The sequence below is a fragment of the Moschus berezovskii genome, chromosome 15 (assembly GCF_049115385.1).
Source record: "Moschus berezovskii isolate FMDL1 chromosome 15, NW_MosBer_1.0, whole genome shotgun sequence".
Classification (NCBI taxonomy): Eukaryota; Metazoa; Chordata; class Mammalia; order Artiodactyla; family Moschidae; genus Moschus; species Moschus berezovskii.
In genome coordinates, this window is record NC_142474.1 from 5,981,289 (window position 1) to 6,001,320 (window position 20,032).

General features: G+C 48.6%; 1 long non-coding RNA gene across 1 annotated transcript; it reads right to left on the bottom strand.

Annotated features, from left to right (window-relative positions):
- Nucleotides 1-1,747: 1,747 nt before the first annotated feature.
- On the bottom strand, nucleotides 1,748-19,583 carry LOC129556050 (uncharacterized). Its single transcript, XR_008685894.2, has 3 exons — nucleotides 19,428-19,583; nucleotides 16,223-16,355; nucleotides 1,748-2,140 (listed from the first exon to the last, which is right to left on the bottom strand). It is a non-coding gene; the product is annotated as an uncharacterized LOC129556050 (long non-coding RNA).
- Between the last annotated feature and the right edge of the window lie 449 nt (nucleotides 19,584-20,032).

Genomic DNA, 20,032 nt, shown 5'->3' on the forward strand with positions numbered 1-20,032 from the left:
TAAATATATATATATATATATATTTAATGAAAAGTCACTCAGTTGTGTCTGACTGTTTGCGACCCCACCAGGCTTCTCTGTTCATGGGATTCTCCAGGCAAGAACACTTGAAGTGGGTAGCCATTCCCTTCTCCAGGGGATCTAGGGATGAGCTCTTTCACCTGTGTCTGCTGGTCTCAGAATGACTTCAAGACGAGGTCTGCTCTTTTGGGTGAGGGAAGGGGAGCCATATAAGGAACCACAATGGTGTTGGTATTTCTTGAGCATTTGTTTTGTGCCAGACTTTCTAAGTATTATTTATCCTTCCTGAGTCAGTCAGGACCCACCAAAGACACAGGACGTATGAAACAGATGAGTGAATGAATCCGTAATGAGCAAAAGCCTCCATCCCAGTCCTTTCCATCCCCCAGAGGTAGCTGATCTTATTTCTTCCAGATCTTATTCCAGTGGTTCTACACCACAGAGGATCTTGCCAGCAGGGCACATTTGGCAATGCCTGGTGACATTTTGGTGTCACACCTGGGGGAGCGGTGCCACCAGCATCTAGTGGGTGGAAGCCAGGGATGTTTCTAAATATTCTGAAAGCCCAGGACAGTCCCCAATGGAAAATTATCTGCCCCAAATTGTGTCCAAGCTGAGAAACTTTGCCTAATTCTTATTCTGTGCAGCCACACAAATGTATACAGACATGTAGTAGATACAAAGATTTTTTGGGGTGGGTGTTTTAAAATAAGTGGCATAATACTGTATCGTTCGGAGCTTGCTTTTCTTGCTTAAAAATACATTTTGGAGATTTTTTGGGTCAGCATATGCAAACCTTCCCAACTTTTTTTTTTTTTTAATGGCAGGACACATTAAGATTGGTTCCAGTTTGGGATTAGTACAAACATTGCTTCAATAAATAATTTTGGATTTCTCATTTCTGTGAGCCAATAAGTCACTAAAAATTTTTTTCTGCTTTGGCTGGGTTGAGCTGAGATTTTTGCTCTTACCACTAAAGCACCTGGAACTCTAGGGAGGGTTGAAGGAGATTATTTCAAAGATCCTTCAAATGTAGACATTTCCTGAATCCTTAAGTGGAGTGCATACCAGCTGCAGGAGGTGCCCTGTAAGAGAAGGTGGGGAGCTCACAGAGAGGTTTAGCAGAGAAAGGGAGGGCATGCCAGGCAGCAGGGAAACAAGAGGCATGCTTGGTAACCAATGATAAAACTTGCCCTGGCAATGACCTCAAGTATCAAGCCAGGTGCTAAAGCGCCCACCCACCCCTCCAGGTGCAGCATCAGCCCTGCATGAGAGCCTATTGGAAAGGCAGAATCTCCTGCTCTGCCGCAGCTCTACTGAGTCTGCTCTGCTTTTAGCAAAACCGTTAAGAACTTCCCTGGTGGTCCAGCCTCTGCCTTCTCATGCAGAGGGAACAGGTTCAATCCCTGGTAAGGGAACGAGAATCCCACATGCAGCGGGTGTGTGCCATAACGCAATGAAGACGCAGATCAGCCAAAATTAAAAAAAAAACAAAAAACAAAACTGAGACCTCCAGCTGTCTCCGATGCCATAAAAGAAGGAGAAGGACCAGTTTCAGTTCAGAAACCTCCAGAAACATGCTTTTATCCTACAAGAGAGAAGAGTGGACTGAACTGCTGTGTCTCTCTGCTTTCACACCTCTCAAACACCTTTCAACACTTTCCACTTTGGTGGAAGAACAGAGGAGGAAAAGAAGATGCAAACACGGTCGCCTGTGTGCCTGTGGACCTGCGTGCACACAACCCAGGCAACGTCACCACCACTCACGTGATGGCTAACAGGCGCCTATTTCTTTAATGAGCACCATTTCCTACCAAAGTAAGGGCAACGCTCCATGCAGTCTCCCAACAAGATCGTCAAGCTCTGGGAGTCATCCCAGGCGAGAGGTCAGAGGTGATGCTTCAGACACTTAAAGGACAGTAATGGTAAAACCAATAGCATGAAGGTCCTTTTCAGTCTTTTCATTGTCGAAAGGTCTGTCATCTCTGACGGAGAGCAGAGCCCACTGTGGCTTTCATTGTCAGGACCTTGACTCTGATTACTCAACTCACCCGAAGGCCCCTCCGTCATAAATCCACCTTCTCCAACAGCTCAGAGTCACGTCTTGGACGGCAACCATCTGTGTAAACAAAGTATTTCTGGGTCAAGAAAAGTGGTTCTTCTCTGGGCACCATTTTTTAACTTAATTGTCCCCTCACTTCTAACTCCTTGCAAGATTGGGCTTAAAGAAACATATCATTTTCTTCCACATCTCTTAAGAAAACAAAAACAATTTGAATTCCACGGCTCCCTGAGGGAGGTGACTGCTGGCACCCTGTTCTGCCCCGGAAAGCTTTGGATGTCGAGCAGAGAAACCGGTCTCCAATCTCCTGGCCTCTGGCCTCAGCTCTTTTCTCTTTGCCCGGATTCTGTCTCCCCAAATCTCCCAGACCACCTCGAAGTCACCATCTGTCCACCCAGGAAGGAAAAGAGAGTTTACACTGTAAATATTTAGCCTGAAGGTCTCGGACAGAGTTTGGAGGAGGGTCCTAGCAGCAAGGTTCCAGGCTAGGATGCCCTCACTGCTTCTCCCAACAGCCCCATCTTGGTCCTCCCCCGTGCTCGTCTCCCTCAGCCCCATCATCCAGGGCAACCTAGAGGATGCTTGGTGACGATGGATGAATCTGGATCCCCCATAATCTCTATCACTGCTCCCAAAACCAGCCCCATAAGCATACAATCTAAGGTAATGTGACTCACCTCCCCAGCAGGCTAACCCCAGGTCACCTCCCAGACCACTGTCCCCGAGAGAGTCAATTCCTAGGCAGGTTGATAAGTCCAGGGGTTCCCAAGGAGAGAGGGGTCTGGAATTCTCAAGGAGGAAGAAAGGACCATCGTTTTTTTTTTTTTTCTCTCTACGTTCCTTAGGATTATATAACAATAATGTATCCTGCTTGAGGACAGTCTCTGGAAACAACCATCTGGCTAATCCTGTTATCTTAAAATGTAAATTATGGGAGTGGGTCTAATGAGGTCTTTACAACGTCCAGACATTCTTTTGATTCACTGTAATAAGTAATTAAAAAGTATGTAACTCCATTGCTAACACTAGCGAGGGGGCACTCTTTCTGCCCCCTTCTGATGTCTATGTCAGAAGCTTCCTCTATCTCCTTTATACTTTAATAAAACTCTATTACACAAAAGCTCTGAGTGATCAAGCCTCGTCTCTGGCCCCAGATTGAATTCTTCTCCTCTGGAGGCCAGACTCCTTCCGGTGTCTTTTGTGGTTCAGCAACAACCTTTCATCCTGGAGGTTCGTCCGGGATCTTCAGGACAAGGTAAGGATGCTTGGCGCTCTAGTTCTTTGTTCTCCTAGCGAACACGTTTTCTGCTAAACTTTACTAACTCTACGGTGCTTGTGTGAATGAGTGACGTCCTGCGTGAAGCAAGTGAGGAGCCCTGCTCTGCTATTCCACGGTGACCTCATACGGCTTATGGCAGGAACCTGTCGGGGGCTTGTACCGACCTGCCCATGCCAAGAGACACCCAATGTCTCCTTCAGGGACCGACCAGAAATGGGCAAAGCGTGTGGCCCGAACTCTCCTTTCTCGGTCAAACTATCCGGTTTCCTTGACCATTTCATAACTTCTTGGGAATTAGAACTATTAATCTGTTGGATCATAGACTTTCAAGGGACTTGTGATCTGTGCTGTTACTGTGTACTGTGACTTAGGTCCCAAACTTGGATTGGTAGTCAGGAAAGCGCCTAACCTCGCTAGGAATCGAAAGTTCGGAAGCTAGATGGAGCTCTAGCTCCAAGAGCATCTTGGAGGTTAAAGGTTATCCAGATTGGACGTGCAATGGGTTTCTGCCTTTGGTAACGCTAACTCTGAGTGGACCAGGGGAGGCTTTCCAGTGGATTTTCTCCCGAACTCCTTAGATATTCTTCCTGTGAAATCTGTGGGAATGAACCGGAAGGACTGGCCCTAAAAAATCTCAAGGACAGAAATCCCTTTTTCCTTGCTGGCCAGCCCTTCACCATCTCTTTGGCTATCGTTTATGCTGGTATGGTAACGCTTGGAAGGAACATCTCAGTTTTACGTTCATACCGTCTTGTTGTGGTCAGGAATATACTCAGGGTCATGCACAGGCACTCAGGTGACGAATGTCTCCCCCAGCGGTCTTAGCTGGAGAGGCATTCCGGAAGGTTACTCTGATTGCACCCCGGGTGGCATCAGAGGCAAGCAAGGTTTTAATGGTGAGGAGCTGGGCATCAGTCTGGGATGCATCAGGTCTACCCCTGGTACATCCCCACCCCATCTCGGTGGTAGAACCGGGAGGGACGAGTAGGTCACCTGCGTCGGTAAGGGACAAAGTCCTACCAGGGAAGGAAAGCTTTGGTATAAAGTCTGTCTGCACCCCCATCTAGAGCAGGTAGGGACGCCTCCAGTAGAATGATGGCTCTGGTCACTTTTTTTCTCTCTTACATATGGGAGCTAACAATTCCAGCCTCACTCATTTGAACTGTGTCCTGAAAAACTGGGATAGCTTTGATCCCCAGAACTTAAAGAAGACACGCCTGGTCTTCCTATGTAATACTGCATGGCCACGGTACCCACTGGAGGATGGTGGCTGGTGGCCGGTTGGAGGGTCTCTTAATTATAAGACTGTTTTGCAATTAGACCGGTTCTGTAGAAAACAAGGGAAATGGGTAGAAGTAGCATACATGTCTCTCTCTGAGAAATATGCCAGACTTATGTCCTAAAGGTATAAATTTCAGTTGTTCTTTAAGCTATAACTGAGGCTCTGTGCTATTTTCTGATCTTCTGATTTTCTGAGTTTCTGATCGTGCCAGAGTCTCCCTCACCCCTTTTGGGGAGGGATATACTGACAAGCTCCATGCCTGTTTTCATGAAAATGGAGCCCTCCCTTTCTCTCTCTTTAATTGAACAAAATGTAAATCCTAGAGTACGGGCTGATGGAAAATCTGTGGGTCGAGCACAAAATGCTATTCCTGTAGCTGTCAAGCTCAAAGACCTGCACTTATTTCCACATAAGAAGCAGTATCCACTGAAACCTGAGGTTAAGGAAGGGTTGAAACACATCGTCGAGAATTTAAAGGAGCTGCTGCTGCTGCTGCTGCTGCTGTTAAGTCGCTTCAGTCGTGTCCGACTCTCTGCGACCCCATAGACAGCCCTGGGATTCTCCAGGCAAGAACACTGGAATGGGTTGCCATTTCCTTCTCCAATGCATGAAAGTGAAAAGTGAAAGTGAATTCGCTCAGTTGTGTCCGACTCTTAGCGACCCCATGACTGCAGCCCACCAGGCTCCTCCGTCCATGGGATTTTCCAGGCAAGAGTACTGGAGTGGGGTGCCATTGCCTTTTAATTCCCTGTAACAGTCCATGCAGCACTCCTATTTTGGGTATAAAGAAATCAAATGGTAAATAGACTAGTTCAAGATTTATGAATAATAATTGAGGCTGTAGTTCCTTTACACCCCGTGGTGCCTAATCCTTACACTCCATTGTCTGAAATCCCTGAACAAACCAAATACTTCTCAGTAATTGATTTAAAAGATGCCTTCTATTCAGTGCCTTTGGCGGAGGAAAGTCAATTTCTATTTGCCTTTGAAGACCCTAGCAGCCAGCTTCTCAGTTAACCTGGACAGTTTTGCCCCAGGGAATAGGGCCATAGGCCCCGAGAGAATTAAACCTATACTAAATCATCCCCTACCTATGACTTTAAGACAACTGAGAGGATTTTGGGGAATCACAGGCTACTGTTGCATTTGGATTCCTGGTTATGGGGAACTTGCCCGGCCTTTATATAAACTTATAGCTCAGACTCAGCAGGCCCAAACCGACAAACTGGTTTGGTCTCCAGATACTCAAAAGGCTTTTGAGGTTCTTCAGACTGCTCTCCTACAAGCTCCCACTTTGAGCTTGTCCACAGGGTCAGAATTTAATTTGTTTGTCACTGAAAGAAAAGGTATGGCCTTGGGAATTTTGACACAACCCTGAGGGCCTCACCTGCAACCTATTGCTTATCTATGCAGAGAATTAGATGTAATTTCATGCGGGTGGCCACACTGTCCAAGAGTAATTGGGACAATGGCTTTCTTAACACTTGAGGCTTTAAATATAATCCATGGACGAAATCTTACTGTATTGACGTCTCATGATGTGAGTGGAATCTTAAATTCTAAGGTTAATACTTGGATGAGAGACTGTAGGCTTCTTAAATATCAGTCATTGTTGTTTGAAGGACCAGTAAGTAAGCTTAAAGTTTGTGGAAATTTAAATCCTGCCACTTTCCTTCCTGAGAAGGAAAATGAAACACCTGACCACGATTGTCCCCAATTTCTAACTTTATGCCGCTCGGGAAGATCTAATGGATACCCCCTTAGACAGTCTGACATGGAAATATTGCCAGTTCTTTTGTCTGGGAGGGGAAGCGTCAAGCAGGTTACGCCGTGGTGATGGCTGAACAGGTTTTAGAAGCAAAATCTCTCCCCCAGGGAACCAGCGCTCAGCTAGCGGAGCTTGTGGCCCTGACCCGAGCTCTAGAGTTAAGCAAAGGGCAGCGAGTAAATGTCTACACTGATGCTGAGTGTGCTTATGTGACTTTACATGCTCGCGTGCAACATGGAAAGAAAGAGTTTAGAACGGCAACAGGAGAACCTGTTAAGCATTTCAGAGGATCCAGAGACTTGTAACTGCTATATATTGTCCTAAAGAAGTAGCTGTTATGCACTGCAAAGGGCACAGCAGGGACGGGTGTAAAGAAGCTGGAGGTAATCAGCTGGCTGACTGTCAAGCCGGAAAAGCGGCACTTTACGAAACCCCTTCACTGAAGACGCCTTTGATCTGGACAGGTGCTGTGAACGGGAAAAACCATATATACTGAGGAAGAATTAGAAAGATATTGTAGAAGGAAACGGACAGAACAGGCTCCATCTTGAAAGCAGGACTCCATCTTGGGCCGGACTGTGGACATTGAGCTATACGCCCAGTATCTATGGAAACGACGTCATACCAACTGGAAAGCCAGGCCCCCCGATGGAAGAACCCCAGAGCCCATACCTAGACTCTCCATTGCCTAAAAGAATACCCTAATTATCTGTGATACCAAATAGAATCATAAGTTCTATTATGCTTATTGGGGTATGACCACAGGCCTATTGATAATTGTCCACTTGAAGAAAGAATTCGTAGGACCTGGACTCCATCTTCGGCCTGTTCATGCTGATCATGCTTGGCCACCTTTCCAATGGACTCTGAACTCTGTGCTTAGGGCCTATGGAAACTACAACAGAAGGATAAGACCCCTCTGGACAGGGGAATCTTGAAGATCACATCCAAGTTACTCATCGCCTAAGAGAAAACATACTCGAATCACCCCTGCCTCTGGACAGGTCTTAAATTTTTTCTGTATCTTTCGGAATGTAACCACAGGCTTATCGATTATTAACTGGTTGGAATGTAACCGCAGGCTTATTGATTATCAACTGTCTGAACACATAACACATGAATGATGGGGTTGTTGTGATTGTATTTACCCTTCCTTGGTTTATGTAAGTCTCAAGGAATTTGGAGTGGTGGGCTGGGACACGTACACATGGGGTATAAAAGATTTTCAGAAATGCTGGTCGGGGTCCTTGGCTAAGAGGAGACTCTGCCTTGGGCCAGCTGGTGTAATAAACTGCACTCCACTATCTGCATTGTCCTTCTGAGTGAGTTTGCTTCCCGGAATGCGTGGCTGTAACATTTGGTACATTGGCCGGGAAACTCCTCACTTTGAGGAGACAGGTCTCATCTGAGGCCACCCCGAGGCTTTGTGGCTTGAATCTCCAAGAGGGGGGAAGGCGCCTCGCCCCTCTGGAAGAATTCGGCCTTTCAACGCCCGGTTTCTTCGCCTTGGCAGGTAGTGAACGGCAGCAAGGGAACTGAGCCCTCAGGTTGGGGGGAGCCCACCCGGCAGAGGGGAGGAGGGGGCCTGATCACCCCCCGGGAGGGGCCAGAGGGGAGACGCACAGGAAACTGGTCTAGGTCAGCAACAGTAGCTGCCCGGCACTCAGGCCCACGGCCGTGCCAGGGATAAAGAAAGGGAACTTAGGGTTTAAGAAAGCCAGTCAGGAGGTGTGTCCACGCCTTCTCAGGGAACATGCCGAGCGGTCACCACAGGGTTTTAGAAAGAGGATATCAGCTTTTTCCAGTAAGCGGTCTGAGGTGAATCCTAAAAATGGTGCGCTATTTACTTGACCCAGAAAACCCCACAAAATCATGCAGATCAAGAGGTTCAAATCTTCATGTTCACTTTAAGAACACTCGTGAAACTGCCTAGGCCATAAAGGGTGTGCATATCTGAAAAGCCTCCAAGTATCTGAAGGATGTCACTTTAAAGAAGGTGTGCCATTCCATTGCTACAACGGTGGAGCTGGCAGGTGTGCACAGGCCCAACAGTGGCGCTGGCCGCAGGGCCGGTGGCCCAGAAAGACTGCTGAAGTTTACTACACACGCTCAGAAACGCAGAGAGTGATGCTGAACCTACGGGCTTAGATGTGGATTCTCTGGTCACTGAGCACATCCAGGTGAACAGAGCCCCCAGGATGCAGCGCAGGGCTCAGAGCTCACGGTCGGATCATCCCCTACATGAGCTCTCCCTGCCACACTGAGATGATCCTTACCGAAAAAGAACAGATTGTTCCTAAACCAGAAGAGGAGGTTTCACAGAAGAAAAAGATATCCCAGAAGAAACTGAAGAAACAAAAACGTATGGCCCGGGAATAACTGCCGCAAAAAAAATGCAAATAAAAGTTAAAAAAATAAAAGAAAGAAAGAGGATGTCGAATTCCGCGTGCTCGTATTCTGCCCTCCCCAGGAGGTGCCCATCTGCTGTGTGACCCATCATCTCCCCTGCCAGTAGAATCAGGTAGATTGGCTTCTCGGGAAGGCCCTGGGACATGGGAATCCAGAGGTAAGAAAATGGGAGGAAGCGGATGTAAGGCCACTGTATTGGAGAATATGATTAAGAATTTTAAGAAAGGATTCGGTGGAGACTAGGGGAGGAAAATGACGCCCAGCCGGCTCTGCACCCTTTGTGGAGTTGAATGGCCTTCCATGCGGGTTGGCTGGCCACCGGAGGGAACTATGGACTTAAATCTCATAAAGGCAGTCTATGCTATAGTTACGGGACAGCCTGGACACCCCGACCAGTTCCGGTACATAGACTCTTGGCTGGGAATAGCCCAAGACCGCCCCCCCACCCCTGAAATGGGCCCGTTTTTACGCTCATGGCGGGGAAGGAAAAATCTTGATGGCCCAAAAGGTTACCAAGGCTGAGGAGGAAATTTTACAGGACCCTGAAGGAGATGAGCTTCCCCCACCGCCGTATTGGAGGATGGTCCTGCCAGCTAGTAACACCGCGGCCACCGGAGGAATAAGCCCGAGGCTGGTAAGCCTCCTGGACTCCTCAATGGTCCCGACAGCGCCACAGGCTGTAGGGACAATCAGCACACTGAACTCTACCACCTGGATGCTGCCACTACGTTCCCTAAACTTTACCCTCCACTCCCGGTAAGTACTCCCGGACAAGGGGGAGGAACCACTGGAATTAAACAAAGGCTGCGCTCTGCCAGAGCCAGAGGAAAGAATATCCTTGCAGATGCCCCTCAGAGAAGTTCCACAGCCCCCAATGATAGGGGAGGACGGTAATTATCACCAAGCTCCTGTAGCCCATTACTATTAGCCCTTTTCATCAACCGATATCCTGAACTGGCAAAAACACACCCCTGCTTACTCGGTGGAACCCCAGGGCATGACTAGACTAATGGAGACTGTCTTCCGCACTCATCGGCCAACCTGGGACGATACAATGCAATTACTAGTATCCGTCTTCAGTACAGAAGACAGATATAGGATCAACACTGAGGCAAGGAAATGGTTACAGGAGATGGTTCCTGAGGGCACTGCTAACTCAGAGAGGTGGCTACAGCAAGGCTTCCCCACTGACAGACCTAATTGGGACTACAATACAGAGAAGGGAAAAATCAGACAGATACCGGATGGCGATTATACAAGGACTTAAAAGGGGAGCCCGGAGGCCGATGGACATGTCTAAACCGGCCAGAATAGTTCAGAAGGGAAACGAGTCACCTTCCCAATTTTACGAGAGACTTTGTGAGGCCTACAGACTCTATACATCCATAGATCCAGAAGCTACGGGCTCCCAGATTGTTACCAATTCAGCATTTATCGCGCAAGCATGTCCTGACATAAAACGAAAGCTTCAAAAGACCGATGGAGTTCTATCCATGTCTATTCTCAGCTGATTGAAATAGCAGATAAGGTGTTCCAGAATAGGGACACGGAAATAGAAAAGAAATAGGAGAAAAGGTGTAAAGATGCGCAGAGGAGAACAGACGAGAGGTTTGCAGTGCTGGCTGCTGCACTTGGAAAGTCTTCCGAAGACTTTTCCACCGCCAAAGCAAAGAAACCCCCTTAGCTTCAAGATCAGGACAGTCCTCCAACCGGTCCCAACAGAAGCCATGGGCTCCATTACAGCCAAATCAACGTGGCCGATGCCGTGGGTTCAGTCATTGGAAGAATGAGTGCCCAGAAGGTAGAACGGAGAATAAACCCCTCCCGGTTGCACAACTCACTAACATAGAGACTGAATAGGGATGCCGGGGCTCGAAGACATCAGAACCCTGAGAGCCCGCGGCGACCTAAAAACTGGGGCCAAGACATTGACTTTACGGTGCACACCGGGGCAGAATTGTCCGTGGTAACTAAACCCGTGGAGCCACTGTCTCAAAGGACCGCCGCCGCAACTGGGGCTTCGGGAGAAGAAATAGTTAAGTCGTTTTGCCAGCCCAGGAAATGTCAGATGGGGGGTTACCAAGTGACTCATGAGTTCCTCTGTATCCCTGAGTGCCCAGTACCCCTGCTGGGGAGAGACTAACTCTCCAAGCTGGGAGCACAAGTGACTTTCTCTCCTGAAGAGAGGCCCGCTTTTGGGCACAGCAACCTGCTTACTCTCCCTCTCCCTGCCCCCTCGAGACGAATGGAGGCTCCACGTGCCCCGCGTGGCTACAACATTTGGTGCATTGGCCGGAAAACTCCTCACTTTGAGGAGACAGGTCTCATCTGAGGCCACCGCGAGGCTTTGTGGCTTGAATCTCCTAGAGGGCGGAAGGCGCCTCGTGCCTCTGGAAGAAGTCAGCCTTTCAACACCCGGTTTCTTCGCCTTGGCAGGTAGTGAACAGCAGCGAGGGGACTGAGCACTCAGGTGGGGAGGAACCCACCCAGCAGGGGGGAGAAGGGGGCCTGATCCCCCCCGGGAGGGGCCAGAAGGGGCGGGACCCATAGGGGCCTGGAATAGGCAGGCAGCTTGGTACACAGGTCGACGAGCGTGTTAGGGCTTAGGAAGGAAATTTGTGAAGGTCATTTAGGAGGTGGTGTCCATGCCGTCTTGGGGAAAATTATTACCAAGCAATTGCCAGGGGATTTTTAGGAGAAGAACCTTGGTCCTTGTATGCTCATATTCTGCCCTCCGCCAGGAGGTGTCCCATCTGCTGTGAAATTGTTGACCCCCTCGGAATTGTCAGACTAGAAGGAGGGGAATACATAAGTGAGTATGGATTGGCTTTTCTGGAGATGGCCTAGGACGTGGGATATTTAACCCATCTGTGTTTTCATCCACACCTGATCAAGCCCACCAAAGCAGAACAGACTTTGAAAGTTAAGGGAGAAACAGTCTTGGACCATGTGGTGTTCTGGTTTGGCCATGCTGATCGGCAGGTGAAGACACACCGATCCCCCTTCTCCCTCTGGGATCTGGCAGGTAAGGCTCTTCTCACCCCAATTAGGAAGGAGGCGGAATGGCAATGTAAGTGTTTCATTGAGTTGGAATATCAGAAGTGCATAGGGTACCGAGAACTTCGTAGACAGAACGAAAAGGAAAACTAGAAGAAGGTCTGAGAAGGTAAGCAAGATGGGGGGAAGTGAATCTAAGGCAACTGTATTGGAGTGCGTGACTAAAAATTTAAAGAAGGGATTTGGAGGAGATTATGGGGTGAAGATGACACCTAACCGCCTCCACATACTCTGTGAGGTCGAATGGCTCCCTGTGGGAGTAAGATGGCCACCAGAGAACACCATGAACTTAAAAACAGCGGAAGCAGTCTATTCAGTAGTCACAGGAGAGCCAGGACACCCAGATCAAAATCCATATATTGACTCATGACTAGGGTTAGCTCAAGACCCTCCTACTTGGACAAGATTCTGTATCCAGAAGGGAAAGGGACAAATATTAATGGCACAAAAATTGACTGATGATAAAAAAGGAAATTCTACAGGATTTGAATGGGGATGACTTGACCCCTCCCGCATACTGGATAATGACATGCCTGCCTCCCAGTGCTCGACCAGGACCAGAGGCTGTCTTAATGCCCAACCCAGGGCCAGGTGAAGTCCTGCGGCAGCCACTGCTCCTCCGCCAGCTCTCCCGGAGGTTGTAAAGCCGCCACCTCGGCAGGCTCCGATCCCGGTGACAGAAGCCTCTGGCCATCACTTCCAGGATCCGGCTCCAGCTGAACCGCCCAAGCCTCTCCCGGTGAGTACTGACAAGAAGGGGAGGGAGACGCTGGAATCAAGCAGAGACTGTGCTCTGCCAGAGAGCCGGAGGGAACGAAAGAGAACAGACAAGAGATTGACAATGCTAGCTGCTGCTCTGGGAAAGTCTATCTTGGGCCCTTCAGAAAACCTCATCTGCCCCAGGGGCAGGATAGTCCTTCAACCAGTCCCAAAGGAGGCCCCGGGCCCCGTTACAGCCAAACCAGTGTGCCTGGTGCCAATCTTTTGGCCACTGAAAGAATGAATGCTCCAAGGCAAGGAAGGAGAAGGAAGCTCCCGCAGTTGTGGGGCTTGCTGACTTGGAAATCAAATAGGGTTGCTGGGGCTCAAACATATTAGGTCCCCGAGAACCCATGGTAACCTTAAAAGTGGGGGACCAAACATTCTTGAGTGCCCCGTACCCCTGTTGGGAAGAGACTTACTCTCCATACTAGGAGCACAAGTGACTTTCTGCCCGGAGGAGAGGCCCACCTTCCGGATGGTCACTCTGACTTATTTGCTCTCTCTCTCAATACCCACCCAAGATGAGTGGAGGGTGCGTGAGCCTCCGAAGGAAGAACCAGGTGGGCCGGAACAGCATAAGAGAGAGTTAGCTCAATTATTCCCTGAGGTCTGGGTGGAAGACCACCCTCCCCCCCACCAACCAGGCTGGCTAAATAGAGGCCCGGGCCAGCATACTACCCCACGTCAATAGATTGAAACAAGTGGGCATTCTGGTAGAGTGCCAGTTGGCTTGGAATATGCCAATCCTGCCAGTCAGAAAGGAAGGAGGACAGGATTATAGGCCTGTACAGGATCTCAGGCTAATCAACCACACTACTGTGAGTTACACCCCACTGTTCCAAACCCCTATACCTTACTTAGCCTCCTCCTGCTGAGGACTAAAGTTTATACTTGCCTAGATCTCAAGGATGCCTTCTGTATATGCCTCGGCCGAGAGTCACAGCCCATCTTTGCCTTTGAATGGGAAGATCCAGTCGGAGGCACCAAACAACAGCTCTCCTGGACTCCCCAACAAGGGTTTAAGAATTCCCCAACCATCTTTGGGGAAGCCTTGGCTTCTGACCTGGACTCATTCCATCCGGAAAAGTACAGATGTTGGCTTCTACAATATGTGGATGACCTGCTGCTGGCTGCTGAGACCAAGAAAAAATGCTGGGAAGGGACAAAAACACTGCTCCAGCTGCTGATGAAAGCAGGTTACCAGGTGTCAAGGAAGGCAGCACAGATCTGCAAAAAGGAGCTAAGGTATCTGGGGTTTGTTTTAAAGAAGGACACAAGGTTCCAGACCCTAATTGGGTCCTATATACTGATGGCACTAGCCTGATAAAACAAAGACAACGGTTGTCAGGTTAGCCAAAGCAGAATTATTGGTACTGGAGGATCTGGCACACATTCTGGTAAGCCAAACACACCAAGCGACCCACCTGGGCCATGCTGCCTGCTCACAGGTTAATGCTGCCTCTCAACACAGACAAAAACCTCTGGAGATTCAGCTGAAAGGCACACTGCCCTTTGAATACCTGGGAGTGGACTTCACTGAAATGAAACCTCACCGACACTACCGTTACCTGCTGGTCATGGTATGTACGTTCTCGGGATGGGTAGAAGCTTTTCCTACCTGGACAGAAAGAGCACCAGAAGTAGCCTGGTGCCTGCTTAGGGAAATAGTTCCCAGATTTGGGTTTCCTACCAGCACTGGATCAGATGATGGCCTGGCTTTCATAGCTGATTTAGTATAACAAGTAAGCCAAACTTTAAACGTCAAATAGAAACTGCACACTGCATATAGGCCCAGAGTTCTGAGATGGTGGAATGAACGAACCGGACACTTAAAGAGACTCTCCAAGTGGATCATAGAGACTGACCGCTCCTGGGTGGACTTGCTTCCTACAGCTCTGCTCAGACTCAGGATGACCCCACGGTCCCAAGGCTATTCTCCAGACGAAATTGTGTATGGGAGGCCCCCTCCCATAATAAAACAGGTGTCAACAAATTTGCCTCAGGTAAGGGGAGGTGGGATTTCACAGCAGATGGAACTGGGTAAGGTAATAAATCGGGTAACTAAGTTTGTACAAGAAAGGGTGCCGTTCCCCCTTGGGGAACAGATTCATGAATTTGTGCCTGGGGATCAGGCGTGGGTCAAGGACTGGAAACATGACTCCTTGGCCCCACATTGGAAGGGTCCATGTACTGTTGTTCTAACCACTCCTACGGCTGTTAGAGTTGCAGGTGTCACTCCCTGGATCCTCCACATGAGGGTGAAGAGAGCATGCCACGCAGACACAGAGGACGCTGAGTGGACTACACAAAAGGACCCCACTGATCCCTGTGACACCAAGATCATTGTAAAGAAGAAAAAGAGCTGAAGCTCTACAATCAGCTGCTGCTACAAGGACTTGCTGGTATCATCTTGAGACTAACCATAGTTTCAGTACAAAGAGGGACCTGTGCTATAATTAATGTTGAATGTTGTGTATATATTCCTGATTTATCTGGCAATGTATCAGCCACCCTAGGTGACATGAAAGGTCAGGTAAAAGCTATGTCTGATGATGATCTTCCTTTCTGGACTTCGGTCCTGTCTCGGGTGAAGGGTGATTGGTGGAAAACTATGTTTACCATTATTATAGTTGCCTTGATAGTTCTGCTTTGTGGATCCTGCATTTTAATGTATTATGAACTTTGTAACACAGAGGTTGGTGTCTCCCAAATTGGTGGTCAGAGAGTCAGGGAGCAATATATCCCTCTGAGTGATGCTCATACCATGAGTTAAGAGCATCAGGAGAGGGGAATGTAGGAGGAAACGGACAGAACAGGCTCCATCTTGAAAGCAAGACGCCATCTTGGGCCGGACTGTGGACTTTGAGCTATATTCCCAGTATCTATGGAAACGACCTACCAACCGGAAAACCAGACCCCCCCCTGCCGCCCATGGAAGAACTCCAGGGCTCATGCCTAGACTCTCCATTGCCTAAAAGAATACCCTAATTATCTGTGTAACCAAATAGAATCATAAGTTCTATTATGCTGCTACTGCTAAGTCACTTCAGTCGTGTCCGACTCTGTGTGACCCCATAGACAGAAGCCCACCAGGCTCCCCCATCCCTGGGATTCTCCAGGCAAGAACACTGGAGTGGGTTGCCATTTCCTTCTCCAATGTGTGAAAGTGGAAAGTGAAAAGTGAAAGTGAAGTTGCTCAGTCGTGTCCGACCCTTAGCGACCCCACGGACTGCAGCCCACCAGGCTCCTCCATCCATGGGATTTTCCAGGCAAGAGTACTGGAGTGGCTTGCCATTGCCTTCTCTTCCTAGGGCTGAGTCTTAAATCTTTCTCATTCCTTACTTAAATGATTGATGAAATGAATGATAAAAGAAGTCTTTCATCATTCTTTTATCATTCACTGGGGTATGACCACAGACCTACTGATAACTGTCCACTGTTACCTAGGCTTAAGGGATATGAATCACGGGTTAACTTTGATTGCGTCTTTCTCTTCCTTTGTTCAGACTAGCTTCAGGGAATTTGGGGAGGTGGGTTTGGGCGCGTACACTTAGGGTATACAAGGTTTTCACAAAAACTTACCTTGGGGTTAGTGTGGTCGGGGCCCTTGGCCAAGAGGAGACTCTGCCTGGGGCCTGCTGGTGTAATAACTGCACTCCACTATCTGCATCGTCCTTCTGAGTGAGTTTGTTTCCTGGAATGCGTGGCTACAACACTATGAGAAAAGAGGAGCGAAGATTACCGATAACGGACGGTTACAGTCCGAGGATGGACGATTAGTAATTCCTGAGACTGCTCGGTGGAACGTTCTTAAGGGTTTACACCAGAGTTTTCATTTAGGTGTAGAGAGTGCTTACCAGACAGTTTCTCGTTCGTTTGAAGGTAAAAATGTAACAAAAACTTTAAAGAACATCATCAAAAGATGTGAGGTTTGTCAGAAAAATAACCCAAAGCTGAAAAGCTAGCAAAATCCGGATTACAACAAAGTGGAAAATATCCTGGAGAGGACTGGGAAACTGATTTTACTAATATGCCAAAAGCTAATGGATATTCTTGCTTACAGGTTTGGGTGGATACTTATACTGGATGGATTGAGGCTTTTCCCTGTTGTAGTGAACAGGCTAAGGAGGTTATAAAGATTTTAATCCATGAAATTATCCCCAAGTTTGGGCTGCCATGGAGCCTTCAGAGTGACAATGGCTCCGCCTTTAAAGCTGCTGTAACTCAAGGGGTATCAAAAGCTCCAGGAATAGAATATCACTTATACTGTTCCTGGAGACCCCAGTCCTCAGGAAAGGTTGAAAAAGCTAATCACGTTATCAAAAGACATCTGCGCAAATTAACTCAAGAGACATAGGACAATTGGATTAAAGTTCTCCCCATAGCCTTAATGAGGCATCTTTCGTGGTTCAGCAATAACCTTTCACCCTAAAGCCCAGAGGTTAACATCGGAGCTCTGAGTCAGACCTGAATTTGAATCCTGCTGCTGCTTAGCTGCGTGACTGTGGGCAAGACGGCTTGGCTCTGTGGCTCTTTCCCCTGTACAATGAGGATAACACACTTGGACTTAACTGGGGGTGATTCTGTCCCCCGGGAACACTTGGCAAATTCTGGAGACATTTTCGGTTGTCATCACTAGCAAAGGGCACTACGGCCATCTAGCCAGGGATGCTGTTAGAATATCCCACTGTGCAGCCTGGTCCCACACAACAAAGAATCACCTGGCATGAGCTTCTCGTGGCTCAGATGGTAAAGAATCTACCTGCAGTGCAGGAGACCTGTGTTTGGTCCCTGGGTTGAGAAGATCTCTGGAGAAGAGAATGGCAACCCGCTCCAGTACTTTCACCTGGGAAATCCCATGGACAGAGGAGCCTGGCGGGCTACAGTCCCTGGGGACACAAAGAGTGGGATACGACTGAGAGACTAACACACACACAATGTCAATAGTACCGAGCCTGAGAAACCCTCAGGATAAAGTGATCCCACATCGTAGGGTTATTGCGAGGATGAAGCTCCTGAAGTGGCTCACACAGGTGTCAGGACTGCAGATGCAGCTGTGGTTCCTTCCTGTTTACTCCCCCCTCTTCTCTCCCACCCCAGGCCATCTCCTAGCAGGATGTCAGGGGTGCCTTTCACAGTGCAGCGGACCTGCAGGCACTGCAAGGTTCTCTGCAGGGAGAACCCCGCCTGTGCTATTTCCACATCCCAACCTCAAGTGCATCCTAGGGCCGCCTCCTCACTGGTCTCCCTGCCTCCGTGTTTCAGCTCTGTTCAGTTCAATCGCTCAGTCATGTCTGACTCTTTGCGACCCCATGAATCACAGCACACCAGGCCTCCCTGTCCATCACCAACTCCCGGAGTTCACTCAAATTCATGTCCATTGAGCCAGTGATGCCATCCAGCCATCCCATCCTCTGCCATCAGTCTTTACCAGCATCAGGGTTTTTTCCAATGAATCAGTTCTTCACATCAGGTGGCCAAAGTATTGGAGCTTCAGCTTCAATCCCAATCCTTCCAAGGAACACTCAGGACTGATTTCCTTTAGGATGGACTGGTTGGACCTCCCTCCTGTCCAAGGGACTCTCAAGAGTCTTCTCCAGCACCACAGTTCAGAAGCATCAATTTGTCGGCGCTCAGCTTTCTTTATAGTCCAGCTCTCACATCCACACATGACTACTGGAAAAACCGTACCTTTGAGTAGACCGACCTCCACGCCTGCTCCCCTCCAAGCCTTCCTTCACATCACCACCGTGGCGAGTCCCTAACCACCAGTGATTCTGAGCACTGTGAAGGTTCTAGGTTTTCAACCTGTGCTGAGCCCTTTATATACGTTATCTTACTTGGCCTTTAGAAGAACGCTGAGAGACAAAGATTGTCTTCATTTTCGAGAAGGGGAAACTGAGGCTCAGAGGGGTTCACTAAGTGTCCTAAAGTCACACAGCAAGTGAGTGGCACAGCTGGGATTGGCAACCAGGTCTGGCTGAACCCAGACCTTTAAACTGGAAAGTTACCCACATCTCTGGACTCACAAGAACAGTGGGTGTGCCTCAGAATTACCTCGGAGGAGGGTCTGTTAAAATGAAGAGCCCGTCTATGTTAGACCCGAGGAGTCTGTGGGGCTTCTTTTTTTTTCTTTTTTTGGCTCATAGGAGCATTTATTACTTATGGTTGCACTGAAGTGCCATTTTACACAAAATGGAGTTTCATTGATTTATAATGCCTGTACTTTTCCCAACCTATGTATTTAAAACTGGACTGCCTGTTATATCCTGAAGCACCCATGAGTGGTTAACATTTCTTTGCTGTTTTTTTTCAAAGTAATTTTGACTGGAGTGTAGTTGATTGACAATATTGCGTTGGTTTCAGGTGTGCAGGAAATGAATCAGTTATCCATATACATATGCACACTCTTTCTTCGATTCTTTTCACATACAGACCATTACAGAGGATTGGGTTCCTCGTGCTGTGCAGTAGGTCCTTATCAGTTATCTATTTTACATATCATAGTGTGTACACCTCAATCCCAACCTCCCGGCTTATCCCTCCCCAGAAATCTGTTTGACTGCCTCCTCCTCCTCCCCAGTGTTGCTCTCATGCTGACAGTCTGGGGACCACACTTGCAAAGAGACTCAGGTCTAGCTGGTCCTCTTCCTAACAGCATCCGTGGTTTCCCTTTCTCCTCAGAGTTGAGTCCAAAGTCCTGGGTATGATGTAGCTCCCTTTCTCTCCTCTGCCCGAGTCTCTGAGTCTGTGTCCCGCCTCTCACCCCCAGGGGATTTGCACTCACCACACCCCCTGCCTGCAGGGTTTCCTCTCCCTCTGCCTGGTTGGCTGCTACAAGTGCTGGGCTGAGTATCTAGCCTTGTCGAACGGCGTAACTCTGGACAAGGTCTTCATTCCTTTTTGGGTCTCAGTTTCTCCACTCGGACCATGAGGATCTGAGTAGATATCAGCTCTGTGAACAGGGACAACTAAAGCAGGTTTGAAAATCAGGCATCTGGGAAGCCCCTCCTGGTCGTGAGTCAGCAGCCTGTTTTCCTGGCAGGTGCTGAGTTCCAAGTCATGCTGCTGAAGAGTTCCAGAGAAGTCCAGACCCAGCGCTTTGGCTGCTGCTTTGGCCAAATCAGTGTTTCCCCACCTTATCTCCAATTGGCTTGCTCATAGTATTCAAGCACTTGACCTTAAGTTGAGAAATCTAGTGACTCAGAAAGAAAGCAGCTGCAACTGTCCCCTGCCTCCACCCCCAGACCTCTACCCTTGACAGGGACATGCCCTTCTAAACAGAGAATGTACTTTTCCCAACAGCTGTTCTTCATGGAGGCAGGAGGAAACCAAGCCCCAGAGAGGGAAAACAACTTCCCTAAAGCCACACAGTCAGCCTGTGATTGCGTG